We start from the raw sequence: 21,999 nt of genomic DNA, 5'->3' as shown, positions 1-21,999 counted from the left end.
GGTATGTAAAAAAGTGATGTAAGTTGTGGATTTAGATAAAAATCAATTACAACTTGTTACTTAACCTTTATTGTGAAAAATATTGTGAAAGTTGTACTATGTTCAAGCTCATTTCAGCAGGGTTTTAAACAAAATTTAAAGTCAAGGTGTTCAAATTTTTATTTTTGAAATAAAACAAAAACAAAGTTTCATATATATTAAAAAAAAATTGGCCAGTTTATGGGGGTTCATTTGAACTCCTGGGTTGGTTATAGTGCCGCCCCTGTTAAGAGATGACATATGTCTTACAATAATACATGACTTTTGGGACATGCATATGTTAAAAAATATTTTGAAATCTAACCAAAAGGCAGAAATAAAACAGTAAATGTAGGTAGCTTAAAAATTGCTCATGTTTCCGAAAGGTCAAAATTCTTAGGCAACACTTGATTAAAATATTAATAATAAATCAATTTATAAATTGAATTTTGTTTATTTCAAAGTGTACAAGATTTTTTGAAGTGGGAGAAAATAAATGGATAGCAAAATTATGAGAAAACTTTTTATGGGGAGGATGGCCTCTGTTATCCTTTTTATCTCTGAACGGAAAACTATTGACCTTAATCCTATCTTTTCCTATCCCAATTTAGTTCCAATCTCACTTCCTTATCACTCAAAACTTGATGATGTTTCTCACTCACTTACTAATTGCATTGACAATGAACTTGGAGGTTGTAAGCAAGACGAGGGAGACTTTAGTGCGACAGAAATGGCAACCTGTATTAGGCAGAGTTTTGAAAGTTGCATTAAGAATCCATTGTATCAAGATCAGCTAGATCTTAAACGCATTAAGAAGTGGCAGATTGAATGCAACAAAGATTTTGAACAAAGTCTCCATCTTCCTCTTCTTCAATATGTGCAATGAAATAATACATATTGAAGACATCCTACAAGAAAAAAGACATAATACAACGAGTATTTTGCAAAAAAAAAAAAAAAATATATATATATATATATAGGTATTATATACACTATTGCATCTTTAAGTCGTTTTTTATGTAATAATAACTTAAATTTATTACATTCATATGAGATGGTAACAATAATTATTATGTTATATCGAATTGTGTTGTTGTAAAAACAACACATAATAGTAGTATGAAAGTTGGAACACCCTCCCCACCCCCTCCAAAATATTGAAATATTATTTCACCTTAAAAAAAAAAAGAGGAAAATCACATGGATATGAAAATAGTGGTAGCTCATTTGTTATTTGGCACTCTCCTTTTGAAGCATTCTTCAACTCTATTGCTCTTACATTTCCTCCAAAACTCAATACCTACAAAATTTTCGAAATTCTTAAATTTTTTATTACATATAAAATTCTCAAAACCACATATACAAAAGAAAAATAAAATCCAAAAAAATTGACCAAAGATTTACTAAGCTACACATATCCAGTTGTACAAAAAGAAATAGATCATTGGACAATAATTATATCACAAACCAAATTTATTGTAAGCAACTAGTAACTGTAATATGAAAATTGGAACCCCCCCCCCCCCCCCATCCCCCTCCCCCTCCCCCCACACACACAAAATATTAGAATACTATTTTACCTTCAACACCCCCCCCCCCCGGCCCAAAACAAACACAAATATTGAACATGCATGCATGAAAAATCAATATATAAGCTGTTAATATTTTCCTAAGTCACTCTAAGCACAATCAAAACATATGGGCTTCGGATTAAGCCATTAGGCTCAAGGATTGTGAGACAATAACGGAATGCCCACTTATTTTATGTAATAGGAAATAAATTTAACCTCATAGGAAAAATTATAACTTAGAATCTCTGAAGACAGAACAATTTGGTGAAGAAAGCAAACGTAGTAGATCTACTACGTTCAAAATCCATTTTCTCCTTCTTCTTTGTCTTTGTTTCTACGATTCTAAGAGATTTGGTTATTTATGTATGTGAAAGAAATGAAATTTCATCAAGGGAGCCATAGATGCATGCGAGACTGAGTTTGAGAAAGTGAGAAATGTTGGTCTTTTCCTCTCTTTTTTTCTTCTAATTTTCACTACTCTCCTCTTTTACTATCCAGGGCAAAGAAGGAGATAAAACTAATGAAGAAAAAAAAAATAATAATAATAAAGAGGAAATATTTGGGAGGAGTAAATGTCATATGTGATGATATGGTGCTGGCTTGTCACAAAATTGTTCGATGGGCTCCATTGCTCTTTAATTAACAAGTTTCATATACTAGAGCAACCATGTTTCTACTTCGTGCCTAGTTGTATTCTTAAATTTAAGCATGTAACTCTTATATGGTTATTGATGTAGTAACTTATATTCATTCTGAGTAATTCATTACAGTGATGATTGCTACTGTGGCATGGTGATGTGCGGCAAAAGGAGTGACGTGACACAAGGCCCCATGTCTAAGGGCTAGATTTCACATGTGCCATATTGTTATTGCAATAAAATGATTAAAATCTACACGTGTAGTGCTGAAGTATTCGATTTTTTTTTTTTTGAAGAGGAAAACATCCTCATAAATCATTAAATGGAAATAGAGTCAAGATACAAAGCTTGCACTACAGGTGGAGGTGATTCCTCCATCCAAATAACATCATGTGACACATTTTTGGCATGCCTAGCTATTAAGTGGGCTACTATATTGGCGCTCCTTTTAGCAAATTGCACTTGTGACTATCTAAACTCATTAAGCAGACCAAGCACGTCTTGTATAATATGGCCTACCCGAGATGACAAACTTCTCTTCAGCTCCAAAGCGGACATGATCGACTGATTGTCTCCTTCAACCACCATCTCCATAAAGCCACACTCGAATGCAAATTCCACCGCTCGCTGACACGCAAGAATTTCTGCTTCCTCGCTGCAAGACACCGGTGGTCCTTTGCCTGAAAATGCAGCCATATAACTTCTCCACGTTCATTCCGAATTATGGCACCTGTTGGTGCAAACACAATGATAATGGAAATAACACAAAGAGAAACTGAATAATACTTCTGAATTTTTTATTAGTTTAAAGAAAGAGATTACACAACACTATTTGGACTGAGGCGCGGCACTCGCTCTCTTTAAGGAGATTCAAGCCCTTGGTTGGCTAAACTTTGTAACCGGTGCAGACCGTCTCTGACTTGTCTTCCCTAGGATACAACAGCCCAACAAGTGTCGTATGGCTAGAACAACCTCTGCACAAAGTGTTCAAGCCCAAAGCTCCACCAGAAAGAACACCCTTCCTTGCCAAGAATCTCTCTATTTTTTTTGTATATTGCAATAACTTGGATTGTGTTTGAATGGGTCTATTTATAGGCTCAATGGGCCTCACGAAATTACTACCCAAATTAATCTGATTAATTAGGTCCATTATTCTGATATAGTGGGTATTACAAGACTAATTGTTGGATATTATTCTGATGGGCTGGAGTTACACAATTAATGGTGAGATAAGGAGTTTTCTGAATAATGAAATGGCCCAAACGGATAGTCCATTAAGTGGATTAATGGCTCATTATTTTCCATAATAAAAATGGAATATTAATTCGGGCCATTTACTCACTAACGGATATGGTAATTACTCTGAATGGGCTGTGAAGTAGGAGGATCCAAGGTGCTGATTCATTTCCAAATTTGACACCTCCACCCTTCACCTCCCCCTTGCGCACGTATCTGGCCCAATATTTGAGACAATTCATGTTAACCCATTAATCACCACGATTAAAAAGAACAAAATAGTTTCTCTCCTTTTCAATGTGGGATTAAACATTTTTCACTAACTCCTCATCTTCCACATTCACTCCCACATCTTTACATTTATGTTATAAAATTTATTCATTTTAATTATTTAATATTAAAATGTTCCAACAATCCCCCACTCATTTTAATATTAAATTTTTAGTTAAAGAGAGATTACCAAGCAAAGATGGGTCACTATGCATCATGAAGGTGTGCTCTGCATTGAACCTTCACTTAGTAAAACAGTGATCTCAACTCCAGAGTCGTAGTGGTCTCCGACTTGAACTAGGACTGCTTTAGGGAAATTAAGCGTCACTGCTTACACATAACAACCCAGGTGTTGACATGAGCTTTTATAGCTAGCACTTTACGGCCATGTGCTGATCCCGGTTTCATGAGTGTATTTGAGATTAAGTCCAAATCTCATAGGGAGCGGCCCCACCCCCACACTTACATAGGTGAAATTTTGTCAAGGGTGCTCCTGTAATTCTGACACCCCACTCATACGAGCTACAAATTTCATTAAGAGTTTTTTACTCAACCTTTCCACATTACAGGATAAATGCACTTACATCATAGGGATGAACAATTAAAAAATTATTTACAAAATAAATAATTAAAAAAATTGTACATTTCTTACGACCATCGTATGATTCGTTTTTCCCATTGAACCCAATTCTCAGGATCTCTGGTCTTTGTGTTGGGTATCCTCATACATGGCTCATGATTCTATGGACTTTAGTCCCATCCCCCTCAATGTATTCCAGACTCTATCTTTTGCCAAGGTCTTGGTAAATGGATCTGCAAGATTATCATTAGATTTAATATAATCCACAGTTATGATGCCATTACTCAAATAAGATCGCACGGTACTGTGCTTTCTTCTTATAGGTCTGGATTTACCATTGTAATAACGGTTTCTAACTCTACCAATTGCAGCAGTGCTATCACAATGAATTAATATAGGTGGAATTGGCTTTTCCCAAAGTGGAATTTCATATAACAAATTTCTAAGCCAATTTGCCTCTTCACTAGCTGAAGCTAATGCTATTAATTCAGCTTCCATTGTTGAATTAGCAATTATTGTTTGCTTTTTAGATTTCCAACAAATAGCACCACTACCTAAGGTAAAAATATAACCAGTGGTAGAGAGAGAATCACCTGACAAAGTATTCCAATTGGCATCACTAAAACATTCAATCATAGCAGGGTATTTTTTATAAAACAAACCATAACTTTTGGTACCAATTAAATATCTCATGACTCGCTCAATAGCTAGCCAATGATCTTTACTAGGCTTGCTAGTAAATCTGCTTAGCACTCCTACTGCATATGCAATGTCAGGTCTAGTACAATTAGTAGCATAACACAAACTACCAATGATGCTAGCATAATCCTTTTGATTAAAAATCTCATCATCATTATTCACAGGAAATAAATGAACACTAGAATCAAAAGGAGTAGCTACACTTTTGTGATCATGAAAATTATATTTTCTCAATATTTTATCAACATAATGTGATTGATTAAGATATATTCCATCACATGTTTTTGTAATTTTCATGCCCAAAATAAAACTAGCCTCACCAAGATCTTTCATATCAAAATGGCTTTTAAGCATATTTTTTGTCTCATTTATAACATGCATATTTGAGCCAAAAATCAACATATCATCCACATAGAGGCTAATAATAACATGTAAATTATTCCATGATTTAGAATAAATACATTTATCACATTCATTTGATTTATAACCATTCTCAATCATGCAAGAATCAAACTTTTCATGCCACTGTTTAGGTGCTTGTTTTAAGCCATATAGGGATTTAGTTAGCTTACATACCTTGCTTTCTTGTCCAGGCTCTACAAAGTCTTCGGGTTGATCCATATAAATCTCTTCCTCTAGGTCCCCATTTAGAAAAACAGTTTTTACATCCATTTGATGAATTTTCAAATAAAAAATTGCAGCAATAGCAATTAACAATCTAATAGATGTAATTCTTGTTACCGGAGAAAATGTATCAAAGAAATCAAGATCAACTTTTTGTTTAAAGCCTTTTGCAACAAGTCTAGCTTTAAACTTATCTATTGATCCATCCGGTTTCAACTTTTTTCTAAGGACCCATTTACAACTTATGGTCTTACAACCCGGTGGAAGATCTACTAATTTCCAAGTTTTATTAGAAATTAGAGATTCCATCTCATCATTTACAGCCTCTTTCCAAAATATTGCATCAGGTGATGTTATGACCTCTTTTAAATTTTGGGGATTTTCCTCAATGTTAAAAACATAATAATCAGGACCAAAATCCTTTTCAACTCTAGCTCTTTTACTCCTTCTAGGTTTCATTTCAAAATTTTCTTGATTTTGTAAATGTGAAGTAGAAGAACTAGGTTGTGACAAAATATTTTCTTTACCCCCACTATTTTTCAATTTAAAAGGAAATTTTTCTTCATGAAAAATTGCATCACCAGATTCAAAAATTATTTTGTTTTCAAGATCAAAAAATCTATAGGCTGCACTATTGAATGCATAACCAAGAAAAATACAGGTAGTAGCTTTTATACCTAATTTAGGTATTTTAGGGTTAGTAAGCCTTACATAAGCAAGACAATCTCATACTCTCAAATATCCCAAATTTGGTTTATATCCTTTCCACATCTCAAAAGGTGTGGTGTGTGACTTTTTATGTGGCACCCTATTTAAAACATGACATGCAGTTAAAATAGCTTCACCCCAAAAATGTAAAGGTGCACCAGATTCAATTAACATGGCATTTGTTAACTCAATTAAAGTTCTATTTTTTTCTTTCAGCCACACCATTAGAAGTAGGTGAATATGGTGCAGTAGTTTCATGAATAATTCCCAAAGACTGAACAAATGAGTTGAATGCACTTGATTCATACTCACGGCCTCTATCACTTCTTATTCTTTTTATTTTTTCTACCAAATTGATTTTCAACTTCCTTTAAAAAATCTTGAAATTTTTCAAAAGCATCACTTTTATTTTTCAACAAATAAATAGTTGTATATTTTGAGAAATCATCAATAAATGTGATAATATATCTATTTCCTCCACGAGTTAAAATTCCCTCAAATTCACATAAATCGGAGTGAATTAACTCAAGCAATTCGGTATTCCTTACAACACTTTTATGAGGCCTTTTTGTAATCTTAGCTTGACTACAAGTTTCACATTTTTCAAAATCTTTTGACAGTCTTGGAATTAATCCTAAACTACTCATGATTCCCACATATCTACTATTTATATGACACAAACGAGCATGCCAAAAATTAATAGAAGAAAACATATAAACTGAACTGGTAGATGCTTTATTATTCTCAACATTTAATTTAAACATTCCATCACAAGCATAACTCTTGCCCACAAATAATCCCTTTTTAGTGATTACATAATTATCAGATTTCATAGTTTGCTTGAAGCCAGCCTTGTTAAGCAAAAAACTTGACATCAAATTCTTCCTCATGGACGGAGTGTAAAGTACATCTTTCAATGTTAGCACACGTCCAGAAGTGAATTTCAATTCAACCTCACCACTCCCAAGAACCTTGGTTTTGCTAGAGTCACCAAGCATAACAGTTTTTTCTTCTTCAAAAGGAGTGTACAATTTGAACCAATTTTTGTCATAGCAGACGTGCCTATTAGCACCAGAATCTGCCCACCACCCTTCAACATATTGCACCATATTGATGTCTGTAATCATAGCCACTAAAGGCTCTTCGGTTACGTTAGCCTGCGAGACAGATTCACGTTTCCGAAATTTGCAAAATCAAGCAATATGCCCACTCTTGCCACAGACAAAACAGGATCTATTAAATTGATCTTGTGAAGGGGGTCCTTGGTTCTTATTGTAATTTTTATTTGGGTTTCCCCTTCCTTGAGGTGATCTATTATTGTTTTTAAAGGCTTTCTTTTTTGGCTTCAATTGACCATTTCTAGGAAAATAATTTTTGGGCATATTATTATTGGATGAAATAAGGTTTACCTTTGTGGTGGAATTACCATTGCTCTCTTGTGTCATGAGTGCATCTTGTCCTCTAGCCTCCTCCTCCACACGGATGCGTGTGATCAAGGTCTCCAAGGATGTCTCCTTTTGTTTGTGCCGCAAAGTCTTTTGGAACTCCCTCCAAGATTATGGTAGTTTGTTAATTATGCCAGCTACCACCAAATTGTCTTCGATCTTTATGCCTTCAGATTTCAACTCTGCTACAATCATTTGGAAGTCTTGTGCTTGATCCACCACCGATTTTCAACCACCATTTGGTAACGGAAAAATCTACTAGCAGCATACTTCTTTGCACCTGCCTCCTCGGTATCATACTTGCTTTGTAAAGCTTTCCAAATTTTTTTAGCAGACTTGTAAGTTGTATCATAATAATCATAGAAATGATCGGCAAGACAATTCAATAGATAAGAGCGACAATTATATTCATCTTTTGTATACTTATCTATTTTTTCTTGATGGAGAATATATTCTTCGTCACTCATCTCATCGGTAGGAACCTTTGACGGATTCTTCTCAGTGAGGATGTAGGCAACTTTGAGAAGGCTCAAGTAGAAGAGGACCTTTCCTTTCCACCTCTTGAAGTGGGCTCCTTTAAAGCGAAAGGGCTTGTTGAGATCTCCAACAAGCTCATTTGGTTTCTCTTGTGTAGGCTCCATGTGTATGAATCTCCTTAAAATTGTTGGTGCAAACACAATGATAATGGAAATAACACAAAGAGAAACTGAATAATACTTCTGAATTTTTTATTAGTTTAAAGAAAGAGATTACACAACACTATTTGGACTGAGGCGCGGCACTCGCTCTCTTTAAGGAGATTCAAGCCCTTGGTTGGCTAAACTTTGTAACCGGTGCAGACCGTCTCTGACTTGGCTCCCCCAGGATACAACAGCCCAACAAGTGTCGTATGGCTAGAACAACCTCTGCACAAAGTGTTCAAGCCCAAAGCTCCACCAGAAAGAACACCCTTCCTTGCCAAGAATCTCTCTATTTTTTTTGTATATTGCAGTAACTTGGATTGTGTCTGAATGGGTCTATTTATAGGCTCAATGGGCCTCACGAAATTACTACCCAAATTAATCTGATTAATTAGGTCCATTATTCTGATATAGTGGGTGTTACAAGATTAATTGTTGGATATTATTCTGATGGGCTGGAGTTACACAATTAATAGTGAGATAAGGAGTTTTTTGAATAATGAAATGGCCCAAACGGATAGTCCATTAAGTGGGTTAATGGCTCATTATTTTCCATAATAAAAATGGAATATTAATTCCACCCTTCACCTCCCCCTTGCGCACGTATCTGACCCAATATTTGAGACAATTCATGTTAGCCCATTAATCACCACAATTAAAAAGAACAAAATAGTCTCTCTCATTTTCAATGTGGGATTAAACATTTTCACTAACTCCTCATCTTCCACATTCACTCCCACATCTTTACATTTATGTTATAAAATTTATTCATTTCAATTATTTAATATTAAAATTTTCCAACAGCACCAAACCCAGAGGCTTCTTCATCCTTGAAAATCACAGCATCGAAGTTTAGTTTGAAACGGTTCAGAGGTACCTGTGGTGGTCTCCAACTGATCGGGTTCAAGCTTAGGGGTCTTGTGACTAGGTGGGATTGAGCACTCCTAAATTCCTCCATATAATCTTCTGCCCTTCTATTCAGAACACCAGGTGCCTGCAATTGCTTTCAATGGATCATTGCATTTCTTTGGTTCCATATTATCCAAGCCTACACTAGAAACAGTTCTAGCTCATCAATGGTGAGCCTAGCAATCAGCTCATCCCATAATTGTAGCATATCATCCTGACCCACATGGCACTTCTGCAGTCTAGCCGAGCAACCAGCCCAAATGTCTTGTGCCACACCACAGTTCCATAATGCATGGATTTCAGTTTCCAGTTCGTCTTGCAAGCTTCACATCGGTTGTCTGCGATAATCCGCTTCTTAGACAGAGTTACCAGTGTTGGCAGAATGCTACGACAAGCCAGCCAGCTAAAAACCTTAATCTTGTTTGGCACCTTTAGTATTTGAAAATTTATAAATAAAGAAAATAAAGTTGTTATAAGTTGAAACCATATGTTTTAATAAATATTGGTCTATAACCCGCACTTTGCACGGTATATTTTTAACAAAATATTTGTTTGATTGTTACACGTAAAAAAGTATATCTGTATATATAAGAGTTTATCAATTATTCATTACAACTGAAGGGAAACAAAATTATTATTTGCATTAGAAGAAGAAAAAAAGGACATATATTAACCAAATATTTACTAAGCTACACATATCCAATTGTGCTAAAAGAAATAGACCATTAGACAATAATTATATCACAAACCAAATTTGTTGTAAAAGCAGCACATAACTTTGTAGTATGAGAACACCCTCCCCCTCCCACCCACCCACCCCCCAAACATTGAAATACTGTTACACCTTAAAAAATCAGGGAAAATCACATGGATATGAAAATAGTGGTAGTTCAGTTGTTATTTGGCACAAGAGAAAAAAATCCCAAAAAATTGACCAAATATTTATAAACTACGCATATCCGGTTGTAGAAAAAGAAGTAGAACATTAGACAATAATTATATCACAAACAAATTTATTGCAAGCAACAAATAACTGTAATATGAAAATTGGAACCCTCCCCCCCCCCAAAACATTGAAATACTATTTTACCTTAAAAAAACTCGGAAAATCATATGTACATGGAAATAGTGGTAATTTATTTGTTATTTGGTACTCTCCGATTGAAGCATTCTTCAACACCATTGCTCTTACGTCTCCTCCAAAAATCAATGCCTACAAAATATTCAAAATATCAAACTTGGAAATTTTTTATTACGTTTAAAATGTTTACAACCACAAACGCAAAAGGAAAAAAAAAATCACAAAAATTGACTGAGAATTTTCAATTCCAGATTAGGGAGAGATATATAGGCTGATCTAGCAAGCCATTCAAAGGGAAAGATCTAACAACCGTAAGTAGAATACTAAGAGTCCGTTTGGATAACGCTTATTTTGCTGAAAACTGAAAATACTGTAGCAAATAAGTGAAAAACTCTAGTTGATTATTTTTGGGTCTGAGTACTGTAGCTCAGCTGAAAGTATTTTTAAGGGTTGCGTTTTTACTTTTTTTTTTTCTTCTATTCACTCCTCACCCACCCCTTGTGTCTTTGAGAAAAGAGGTCCACGCCCACCAGAGAAATCCACGAGGAAGACCTACATCGGTCTGAAGCTGGCGAAGATCAGGTTCCCTCGATAGTGGTGGATGGGTTGATCGGCGATGGGTTTGGTGGGTTTGATATGGGAAGTCGGTGGTGCTAGGTGAGGTTGAGATTGGTGATGGGTTTGATTTGCGTTTGCTGGGTAGATCCATTTGATTAGTTGCATTTGCTGGGTTTGATTTTTTTTCACATGGGTTTGATTTTTTTTTTTTTTCACATGGGTTTGATTCATATGGTTTTGGTTTCACTGTTTTGATCTTTTGTTTTGATGGGTTTGCTGGGTTTCAAGAACATGAATAGTCATGTTCTGGGAAGAACATGAAGAACACGAAGAATGGTGCGTTGAAGGAGAAAAATGCTACGCGTTTCAATTCAGTCTAATTGGAAGCTACTGTAGCAGTGGGTCCCATTGGATATACAAATGCTAGACGCAAAACGTGACTCTTAGACACTATCCAAACGCATACTAAAGGTATGTTCGGTAACTATTTTTTCCCCTTATTTTCTGTTTTTAAAAACAATTTTCTATTTTTGAAACTAAAAAACTTGTTTGGCAACCCAAAATGGACAAAAAACAAAAACTATTCTCAAAACTCAATTTGCGAAGGAAACTAAAAACATGAAAAGGCTGTTTTTAATTTCTAATTTTTTAAAAGTCAATAAAAATATGCATTTAATTTAATGAATCTTACTCATTTAATGAGTTATCATTAGAGTTCAAATCTTAATAACAACATATTTTAGTATTTTCTATTTTTTTCTTCAAAAAACCATCTTTTTAATTTCAACTAACCAAACATGTTTTTGATTTAAAAATTACAAGAAAATTGTTTTTTCTTTATATTCTCAAAAGCAAGTTTTTAAAAATAGAAAATAAAAACGGTTACCAAACATAACCTAAAGCTTTTTAACTTTAAACTTTTAGTTTCTATGTACAGTTTTTTAAAACCTCATTCTTTCTTGCTTTTTTCCACTTTTCAAATTTTTTCAAGGTAGAATTATACTTTAGCACACTTTCAGCAAAAAGTTTTCAGTAAAAAGCCAGATAAGCTTGTTCTCAAATGGACACTAAAAATAAAACTTTTCTTAAACAATAATAACAAATAAAATAGATACTAATATTTTCTTGAAATAGGCATTAATCATTATGTTTTTTAGGGTGATTCCAAAATAGTTGCAGAGGCTCTTAATGAATGTGGTGTATTTCCTCTATCCATTGGATACATTGTTAAAGACACTCAGTCTATTACTGGTTCACTTGAGAGCCATTTCTTCTCTCATATTAGGAGATAGGGTAATGTTGTAGCAAATGTTTTAGCCGAAAAAGCTAGGTTTGCTTTTCTTGTTTTAGCTTGAATGGAGTATGTTCTTCCAGACATTTCTTCCCTTGTTTCTAATTTTCCTTTTAGCTAAATAAATTCTGTAGTGATTGGTTTCCAAAAGAGAGAGAGAGAGAGAGAGAGAGAGAGAGAGAGAGAGATTATCCCTCCCACCAACTCTTTGAATTGTAGAATTCTCCCAAAAGTTTGAGAGAATTGGACATGTGTGGGACATTGCTCAAATACATTATAACATTTAAGTGAGAAGACTACATAAGTCATACCCATCAGTGATAGACAGAATGTGACAGTTAAAATAACTAAGATAATGAAAGGCAAAATGGCTTATCATTTCTATGGTCCTTTCATAACGAGATTTTGTACACATTGAGCATTGGACTTGGTAACTTTATTGTCTTATTGCTAATTACCTACCCTAATAAGAAAAATGTAAGAAAACCTACAATCTACCACCTTTAATAAATTTTTAGGATATTCTTATTATTACTATTATTTTTTACTTTTAATTTAATTTATGTTAATGATATATCATATATGATGGTTAGTTAATAAAATTTGAAGGATACAATCAAATGATGTTGTATTATTTGATACAATTAAAATTTCAAAGATAAAATTGTAACTTTTTAAATTTACTAGACGAAAATTTTATTGGAATAGAAACTAATATTCATTGGTTGAAATGCAACCATATATCAATATAATCACCTTCTCAAAACAAAACAAAAAATCAATATAATCCAAACTATATGTCTATAAGCAAATAATTACCAAAATTAAATCAATTAACATCTTGGTTTAACATTAAAGAGCAATCTAAGATGGATGTCATAAGTTTTAAATTCAATTTTTTTGAGGTTTAAGTAATTACCCAATGATAAATACATCTTCTATGGTGCCTTATGTGTATTGTTCGAATTTATCTCCCCATCACTATTTACCTACTCAAAAAATGAAAAAGAAATTATAAAGTTAGGAAGGTTAATGTAAATAAGGTAGAGAGACAAATTATAATTTATTTACTACATTACTTATTTTTAAACTAGATAGTGTAATACGGCATGGGCAATCTGGTTAGGACGCAACTCTCTAATTTTTTATGGAAAAATGATATCCTTTCAGGCCTTAAAGGGGTAAGGACACAATTTGAACCTCCAATCCACAATCAAAGGGAATGGGCTTGAAAGGCCTTTTACAATAAATTTTGTAGAGAGTGGGCTTGAAATCTAGATTTTGAGGGTGATTCAAACAACAAAGAAAGAATGGGTCTTGGGCCCAATGGCACAAACAAGGAATTTAACTATAAGAATATAAATGAAAGCTCTTCCTCGGACATAATCCGAGGATAGTTTATAGTATTGTTTCTCAAGGTTGATTACAATTATAGATCGCTAGATTATCATATGCTCTTCTTTCTTCTCCCCTAAGAAAAAGCCTCATTCTTCCGAAGGTCTTTCCCCTTATTTATACTTTCTCTTCTTCTCTTTATCATCTTCCACCTCATGGTTGTAACGCTGGCTTTGAATACTTGTCCCATCAAATTTCCCCGAAATCCTCTAGGGTTAGGGACCAAGTTCCAAACCTCATGCTCAGGTCTCCTTCCTCCATTAATGTAGTCAGTATATCAACTGCAGAGTTTTTAATGTATGGGCGGTGGTAGCAGCTTTACCTTAGATATTCCACCGCTCTTTTATTGTCCTCCACGTGTACCGTGTCTTCCTGTAGCCATAAGATTTTTTATAACATAGCTTGGGGATATTAAACATCTCTTCCTATGACCTCGGCTTTAATATCCGAGGACTAATATCTTCCTCGGACTAATATCTTCCTCGGACATAATTGTTCACTCGTTTATCACATCTTTACCTGGCATTTTCTTTATGGGGTACATTCATGTACCCCTAGAACATGTGATGTCCTCGGATTGGGTTTTTAGCCCAATAGATTTTTTTTGGGCCATCCTTTGTAAATTACTGGGCCCAATGTCCCTACAGGTATCATTAGCTGACCACATTGGTTGATTATCCTGTTGAAGTTTCTAATTTGGTTTTGGATTGCAGCAGGTGGCTCCTCAACCAGGAGTGGGAGGCTTGCGTTGAGCATGTGTGGAGGGAAGCCAACAGTTGCGCAGATGTGTTGGCCAAACGGGGAGCGTCTCAAACTGAGAGGAGATATTGTATGGTACTTGCCCCACATTTTTGTGGTAATGCCTTTACTGGGATTCAATGGGTTTTGTCTCATCCCGGAAGAATCATGGTCGTCACTAATCTGCAATTTTGTTCTTTTGGTTGCCAGCTGTTGGGTTGAAGTTATTTTGTAATTTCGGTTAGGTTGTTGTGTTCTTGGTCCTGGTCTATGTTGTCTTTGCGGACTTTGGTAGTTTATGTTGTATAATATTTGTCTGTGGTCTTGTGCTGTTATCTCTGTACTCTCTGTTGTACTCTATGTTCTGTCTATCTAATAAAATCTCTTGCGTTATGCCAAAAAAAAAAAAAAAACTAGATAGTGTAATAGTGTGATTGAAAAGATAGTTTGCCCATAAATGAGACTGGAAAAAAAAATCCCCAAACCATTAGATGGATCATTAAAGCCCAATAGCCCATTATGCCACGAAGATCCACCCATCACTCAGAGCATTAGCATTGGGGGTGTAAACAACCTCCGGTTGCTAATTTAGATCAAAAACTTCAAAAATGTTACTCCATCTGGATATGAGTTCTTAAAAAATTTTAGAACCTGTGAACAATTGGTTCTTATATATAGAAACAAATGTTCACTTGGATGTAAAAAAAAATACTATTATTTTAATTGAGAAAGGTGAAGAGAGAAAAAAGAAATGAAAGAGAAGAGAGAGAAACATTATTATTTTTTTAAATTAATTGATGTTGTAGTTTATATTATTTTAATGAGTTGTATATAAAAATAGAAATCGAGATGTTGAGTGAGTTATAAAATGAGATACTAAAATAGATAAAGTAGATTTTAAGATTGTAAAATAGAACTTTTTGAAAATTCCGAATGAGAATGCTCTCAGAGAGTAATTGCTTAGAACTTGACTTTAGAAAGTCAAGTTTTATTTTTTTATTTTTCTAAATAGAAAGTTGAGTTTTACTTGAAACTCAACTTTTATGAAGTTGAATTACAAACTAGTTTATTTCCCTAAATAATTTGCAAGTAGACCTATTTTTAGGAAGGAAAATGTTAACCGGCACTGTAATGTGTATCTTAAGAATGATTTATTGTGAGGTATACTTAATAAAAAAAAAAAGGTATAAATAGATGTAATGGCTAAAAATTATAAAAAAAAAATGACAAGTAAAACTCAAAAAATTTTCTTTACTGACTTTATACTTTATATCTTATAAAATTGGTCAAAAATCTGACAAAAGTTACCTTTATTAACATAAAATTATTTCTTAAAGACAAACTTGACATTTTTATTTCTGAAAACATCTAACAAAAATGAAAAAACCCCACATCTTAAAAAATTGGTTAAGATAATTATTTTCCTTCATCCCCGGCATTTGTTTCTATATCCTCTCATAATTTTTTTTTGGGTAGAAATCCTCCACAAAACACACACACACACACACACACACACACACAATTCTTTTAACCCTTCCTGCGTGCTGCGTGCTGCTTCGATTATTCTAAAACCCAGACGCGGCAAATAACATGATACACATTAGGGGGGAATGTGCAGATTAGCAGTGTGGATGGCATGAATATAGTAAGTTAGGCATTGTTTGAAACTATAAAGGAAAATAACAACTCGAGTTTTTGAAACTCGAGATTCACATAATAAATCGAGTCTCAAAAACTCGCTTTATGCTCGCTTTGGGCTTGCTGAGGTGGACAAAATGCCACCTGGATCTCGAGTTTCTAAAACTCGTTTTAGGGTTTAGATAAAACTCGAGTTTATAAAACTCGAGTTTTACTATATCTTATTTTTAAATTATGTTTGTTATACGCATGGAACTCGAGTCTTAGAGACTCGAGTTTTATGATAGTAACTCGAGTCTTATAGACTCGATTTCCTCTGGGCATGTTTATTTAAAAACTCAGCCCGTGGCATTAACTCTCATAGAAGACCCTCAGTAACAACACACAGAGAAAACCTAAAACAGAGCTCTCAGCCTCACTAACTCTCACTCACTCACCCTCACTAAGTCTCACTCACCCATAACTCTCTCACACCATAACTCTCTCACACCACTCACTCTCACAAAACCACATTGTCCACTCTCACTGCTCTTCCCTCTCAGCAAATTCATATCTAAGGTAAGGGTTTGCATAATTTGATTGTCATTGTAGTTGGGTATGTTGTCTATGGGTGTGGGTTAAAGAGTTTTACCATTTATTTTGTAGATAGTTAACATAACTTAGTTAATTTATCAATATTGTGAATTATAGAACTTTGTTTTGTTAGTGTTAATTTTTTGAGTATTTATTTGTATAGTTTTTGTTATCAAAATTTTATTCATCATTTTATTTTTATCATGATCTTACAAATTTCTTTGACTTTATTTATCATTGGTTTGGGTATGAAATGGGTAGTGAATGAATGTAATGAATGGGAATGGGTATGTAATTATCAAAATTTTATTCATCATTTCTAGGCTTTTATTTTTATCATGATCTTTCAAGTTTTTTTGACTTTATTTATCATTGGTTTGGGTATGAAATGGGTAGTGAATGAATGTAGTGAATGGGTATGTAATCATGCTCCTCTACCCACCTAGTTCTTTCGAACCCTTTTAGGCATTATAGGTCACCACACAATGGAGTAATAGATAATTCTGTCTCTCCATCCACTAGGATTAGAAGGTTTACGTCTTGGCCTTTAGATATTAATGGGCACTCTATAACCTGGCTTGAATATGTTCATTGGTAAGATTGCATTACTTTTTTCCCTCACTTTACGACTATGTGATTTAACTAACATAGGACTTGACTTGAACAGGTTCACAATGCCTGATATTGTTATAATCATATACCATGGTGGTCCGCTTAAGAATCCCAATGCGAACAAGGGATTGCCATTTGAGGGGCCGGGTATGAAAACCTATTATGCCGAAGTTGATCGTAGGTTGAAAACCCTTGATGAATTGAAGATATTTGTCATGGAAGAGTTGTGTAAGAATCCTGATGCGTACAACATGCAAATTACTTATCGTATGCCAAATGAAATCATGAAGCACCGGATTAATTACAAGTATATGCTGATAGAAAAAGACAAACATGTGAAGATCATGTTTGACAAGTTGGAGAGTATAGCTGAAGTAAGTAACATTGAGTTGTACATACAGTTGGAGCCGCATGCAGGATGGCAAGAGGATATCCAACAAACAACCACAAGCTTACAAGTTGTGCTTCCGGATGCTCAATATGAGTATTCTACACATGTAGAGGATGATGATGTTCATGCCGATGAAGATGATGATGATGATGATGACGACGACTATGTTGATGAGACTACTGCCGTTAACAATGATGATGACGATGATGATGACGACGACGACTATGTTGATGAGACTACTGTCGTTAACAATGATGATGACGATGATGATGATGACGATGATGATGACGACTATGTTGATGAGAATCTTGCCATTAACGGTGAAGATTTTGCCGATAAAGATGACTATGAAGACATGATTGAGAGAGGGGACTTTCGGGACTTTGGGGACTTTGAGAGGGACATTGATGACGATGAGACATTGGACGGTGGTGAACCTGATGCAGACAATGTTATTAGTGTCCAAAACATTACAAACACAATCCCTGCCTACGCACCTCCTGCGTTGTCATTCTCTGTAAATACTTGGAAAAATATGGTTGATCCTTCGCATATTGAGATGCCATTTGTGTCTACTTGGAGAGAGGGGATGAATTTGTGCAAAGGGTTGACTTTTGCCAGTAAAGTGGAGGTGAAGCGCGTATTAACAATTTGTGCCCTCAAGGAAAACAAACACTTTAAGATCACTAGGTCAACGAGGAAAAATTTTTGTGCGAAATGCGTGCATGAGTCATGCAAGTGATATGTCTACGCAGTTATGAAGCCCGAGCTCCAAAATCTATGGATGGTCACCGTGTATGTGGGTCCTCACACGTGTATACCGACTGGGGTGCGAAATGATGGTAGAATGATGAGTTGTAATTTTATTGCAGCAGAAATCCATAACAAGTTATGTGAGGATCACACCACTCAAATTAAGCATCTCAGATCTCTGATAGAGGCAAAATATAATGGTCATAAGCCTTCTTACTACAAGGTATGGGATGCGAAACAAAAGGCGATTGTGCTTATGTTTGGAGATTGGGAAAAATCTTACCAAAGGCTGCAAAAGTTGCTAATGGCGTATATTGATCAGGACCCGACTACCCAGTTTTGCTATCGTGTCACACCCACCGATGAAGATCACACCGTATTGTTGCATTATGTGTTTTGGTCTTTCGGTCCATGCATATCAGGATTCAAATACTGCAAGCCGGTTATCAGTATTGATGGGACCCATCTGTATGGTAAATATCAGGGAAAGTTGTTGGTCGCAATGGCAACCGATGCTAACAACAAGGTATTCCCTCTCGCCTTTGCTGTTGTGGATTGTGAGTCAGGGTCCAGTTAGAGGTGGTTTTTACGATGCCTCAGAGAAACGATTGGCCACCTGATACCTGACGACGGCATTTGCATAATTTCTAACCGACATCTCGGTATCAAAAACGCCATTGCAAACTGGCCTAGAAAGGATGATGGAAAAGCAGGGGTATTTCATAGATATTGTCTTCGACATGTTGCTAGCAACTTCAACACCTATTTTCAAAACTCGACTCTAAAGTCAGCGACGTTGAAAGCGGGATATGCTAGTCAGGTAGTTAAATTTGCTACCATAATGGACTCCATTAAGCAGGTGGAAATTGAGGCCATTAGGAAGAAGAAGAAGGTGACGGGGAGGGATGGTAAGGAAAAGAATCAAGATTATCTTCCATACACATACCTAATGAGCGAGGATGTGGACATGTGGACCCAGTCATACGATGGTGGGAGACGTTTTGGAGCAATGACAACCAATATATCAGAGTGTTTCAATGGTGTGCTGAAAGGTGCACGGGGCCTTCCTATTGCCGCGTTGGTTGAGTTCACTTGGAACAAACTTGTTCAATATTTCCACGACCGGCACAAAGAATACCATTGTGAGTTGTCAGAGGGTAAGAAATGGAGTGAATATGCCTTATCCACGTGGGATGGAAATAAGCATAAATCTGAGAAACACTATCTCAAGCCATTTAGCAATGAAGAGCTGATATTTCAAGTAGTTACCCAACTCAACATGTGTAGCGCAGGAGGGGGAAACCACAGTTACGAAGTTCGGTTACGGGAAAAAACATGCAGTTGTGGGAAATGGCAAAATATAGGGATCCCGTGTTCACATGCAATTAGAGTATGTGACTATTTACATATTGATTCGACCACGTATATTCACCCATGTTATGGTTTGAACCATGCCCTTAACACTTATGAGCATGCATTTGTGGTTCCTAAGTCACAATCATTATGGAGGGATCCCATGAGGCCAAAGTGGTTGCCTAATCCGGCATTGTTGCGGGCCAAAGGTCGACCGGTGAAGTCACGAATAAGGAATGAGATGGATGGAGTAAGGAATAAGGATCAAGAACCGGGATGGCGGAGGGAGGACGCAGATTTGATAGAGAGTCAACCGAAGCAGACATGTGGACTGTGTCATGCTTCCGGGCATAACCGCAGAAAATGTCCGCAGTCCCGCGGTGCTTCCACAAGCGGCCATGTTCCACACTAGGTAGGTTGGCAAAAATTTATGCATCGGTTAAATAATTGTTGTTCATTCGATGTTTACCTAATGTTTACTATCTTGTCTCCTAACGTAAATACTCTACGTTTTTCAGGCATCCTTCCATGGACGACGTTTTTGTCATGCGGACCGCTGATCTTAGGAAAAGTGACTACGTTGTATTGGCTCTATGTGAACTTTTTGATTGTTGTTGAATGTACTTGTAATTCTCTATCCAATGTACCTCTATGAAGATTGTGATTTGAGTAGTATGGTTAGAATTGCAAATTAAGCGTGGTTGGACATGTTTAGAATGGTGATATATTGAGAATGACTTTTGTTGTGATTTGAGTGCATTTACATTGTAAAACAATGCCTGAAACAGAGCATTTTCTGCTGGGGGAAAAAAAATTTGCCCAGTGAAAATCGAGTTTTAGAGACTCGAGTTCCACTGGGCAAATTTTTTTGAAACAGGGCATGCCTCTCTGCCTGAAACAGAGCATGCTGTTGGGAAAAAAATTTGCCCAGTGAAAATCGAGTTTTAGAAACTCGAGTTCCACTGGGCAAATTTTTTTGAAACAGGGCATGCCTCTCTGCCTCTCTGCCTGAAACAGAGCATGCTGTTGGGAAAAAAATTTGCCCAGTGAAAATCGAGTTTTAGAAACTCGAGTTCCACTAGGCAAATTTTTTTGAAACAGAGCATGCCTCTCTGCCTGAAACAGAGCATGCTGTTGGGAAAAAAATTTGCCCAGTGAAAATCGAGTTTTAGAAACTCGAGTTCCACTAGGCAAATTTTTTTGAAACAGAGCATGCCTCTCTGCCTGAAACAGAGCATGCTGTTAGGGAAAAAAATTTGCCCAGTGAAAATCGAGTTTTAGAAACTCGAGTTCCACTGGGCAAATTTTTTTGAAACAGGGCATGATTTGGTCTAATTTGGTCTGATTTGGTCTATTTTGGTCCAATTTGGTCTAATTTGGTCTTATTTGGTCTAACTTGGTCTGATTTGGTCTAATTTGGTCTGATTTGGTCTGATTTGGTCTCATTCGGTCTGATTTGGTCTAATTTGGTCCATTCAATCCACTTTGTTCCATTTTGGTCAGGAAGATCCATCTTTGTGTACTTACATATATAATTGGAGACAACAAGTTTAGGTTTAGAGCCCTTATTCAAAATCTAAATTTATTAAAACAAATTCTCGAGTTTGGGGGTCAGCTGTCCACCATTGCTACACTGATATTCATAGTGCTACATGTGCTGCTCAATAGCTCGGCACTGTTGAACCCTATCTAGTCATATCATTCACACTCGCGTCAATACACAGATCTGCATCATTTTGCAATGCACTGTTTTCAAGGATGTAGAAGACCCCTGAAAAGTTTATGATGCATTTAACACAACTCGGTATTGTCTTGTCAAGTTCATGTCAGATGAAACACAAGCATGCTAAACACAAGCATGTTAAAAATAAGTTATAGTATACAATTTGAAGGGCTGCCAGTAGATGGGTTGTTGGGGGCAGCAATTGCATACTACAAGCTGGCAGTTGCAACAGGAATTTAGTGAACCATTGTGGTAAATAGTGCTATAAATGTATGCAGTGGCCACTGTTCTAGAAAGTGCTGCTGACAGTGGCCATAGGGAGGTGTTGGTGGTGACACACACTGACCATGAAGAAAAATAACATATGTGGCTGACTCTGAATAATTTTTTGAGGTTTTATTGCCGACCCAAAAATTTTGGGACTAAGGCTTTGGAACTTATTTGCGTATGTACAATTTTTTAAAGTCTCATTTTTCTAGGGTACAACCATCATTTAACCAACTTTCAGCAAATGA

General features: G+C 35.7%; 1 long non-coding RNA gene across 1 annotated transcript; it reads left to right on the top strand.

The window, feature by feature from the left end:
- The first annotated feature begins 20,021 nt into the window (after nucleotides 1-20,021).
- LOC142609733 (uncharacterized) lies at nucleotides 20,022-20,478 on the top strand. Its single transcript, XR_012839664.1, has 2 exons — nucleotides 20,022-20,173; nucleotides 20,280-20,478. It is a non-coding gene; the product is annotated as an uncharacterized LOC142609733 (long non-coding RNA).
- Nucleotides 20,479-21,999: the final 1,521 nt, after the last annotated feature.

The sequence above is a fragment of the Castanea sativa genome, chromosome 1 (genome assembly GCF_040712315.1).
Source record: "Castanea sativa cultivar Marrone di Chiusa Pesio chromosome 1, ASM4071231v1".
In the NCBI taxonomy this organism is placed as follows: domain Eukaryota; kingdom Viridiplantae; phylum Streptophyta; class Magnoliopsida; order Fagales; family Fagaceae; genus Castanea; species Castanea sativa.
This window is presented reverse-complemented; position numbering and strand designations above follow the sequence as displayed.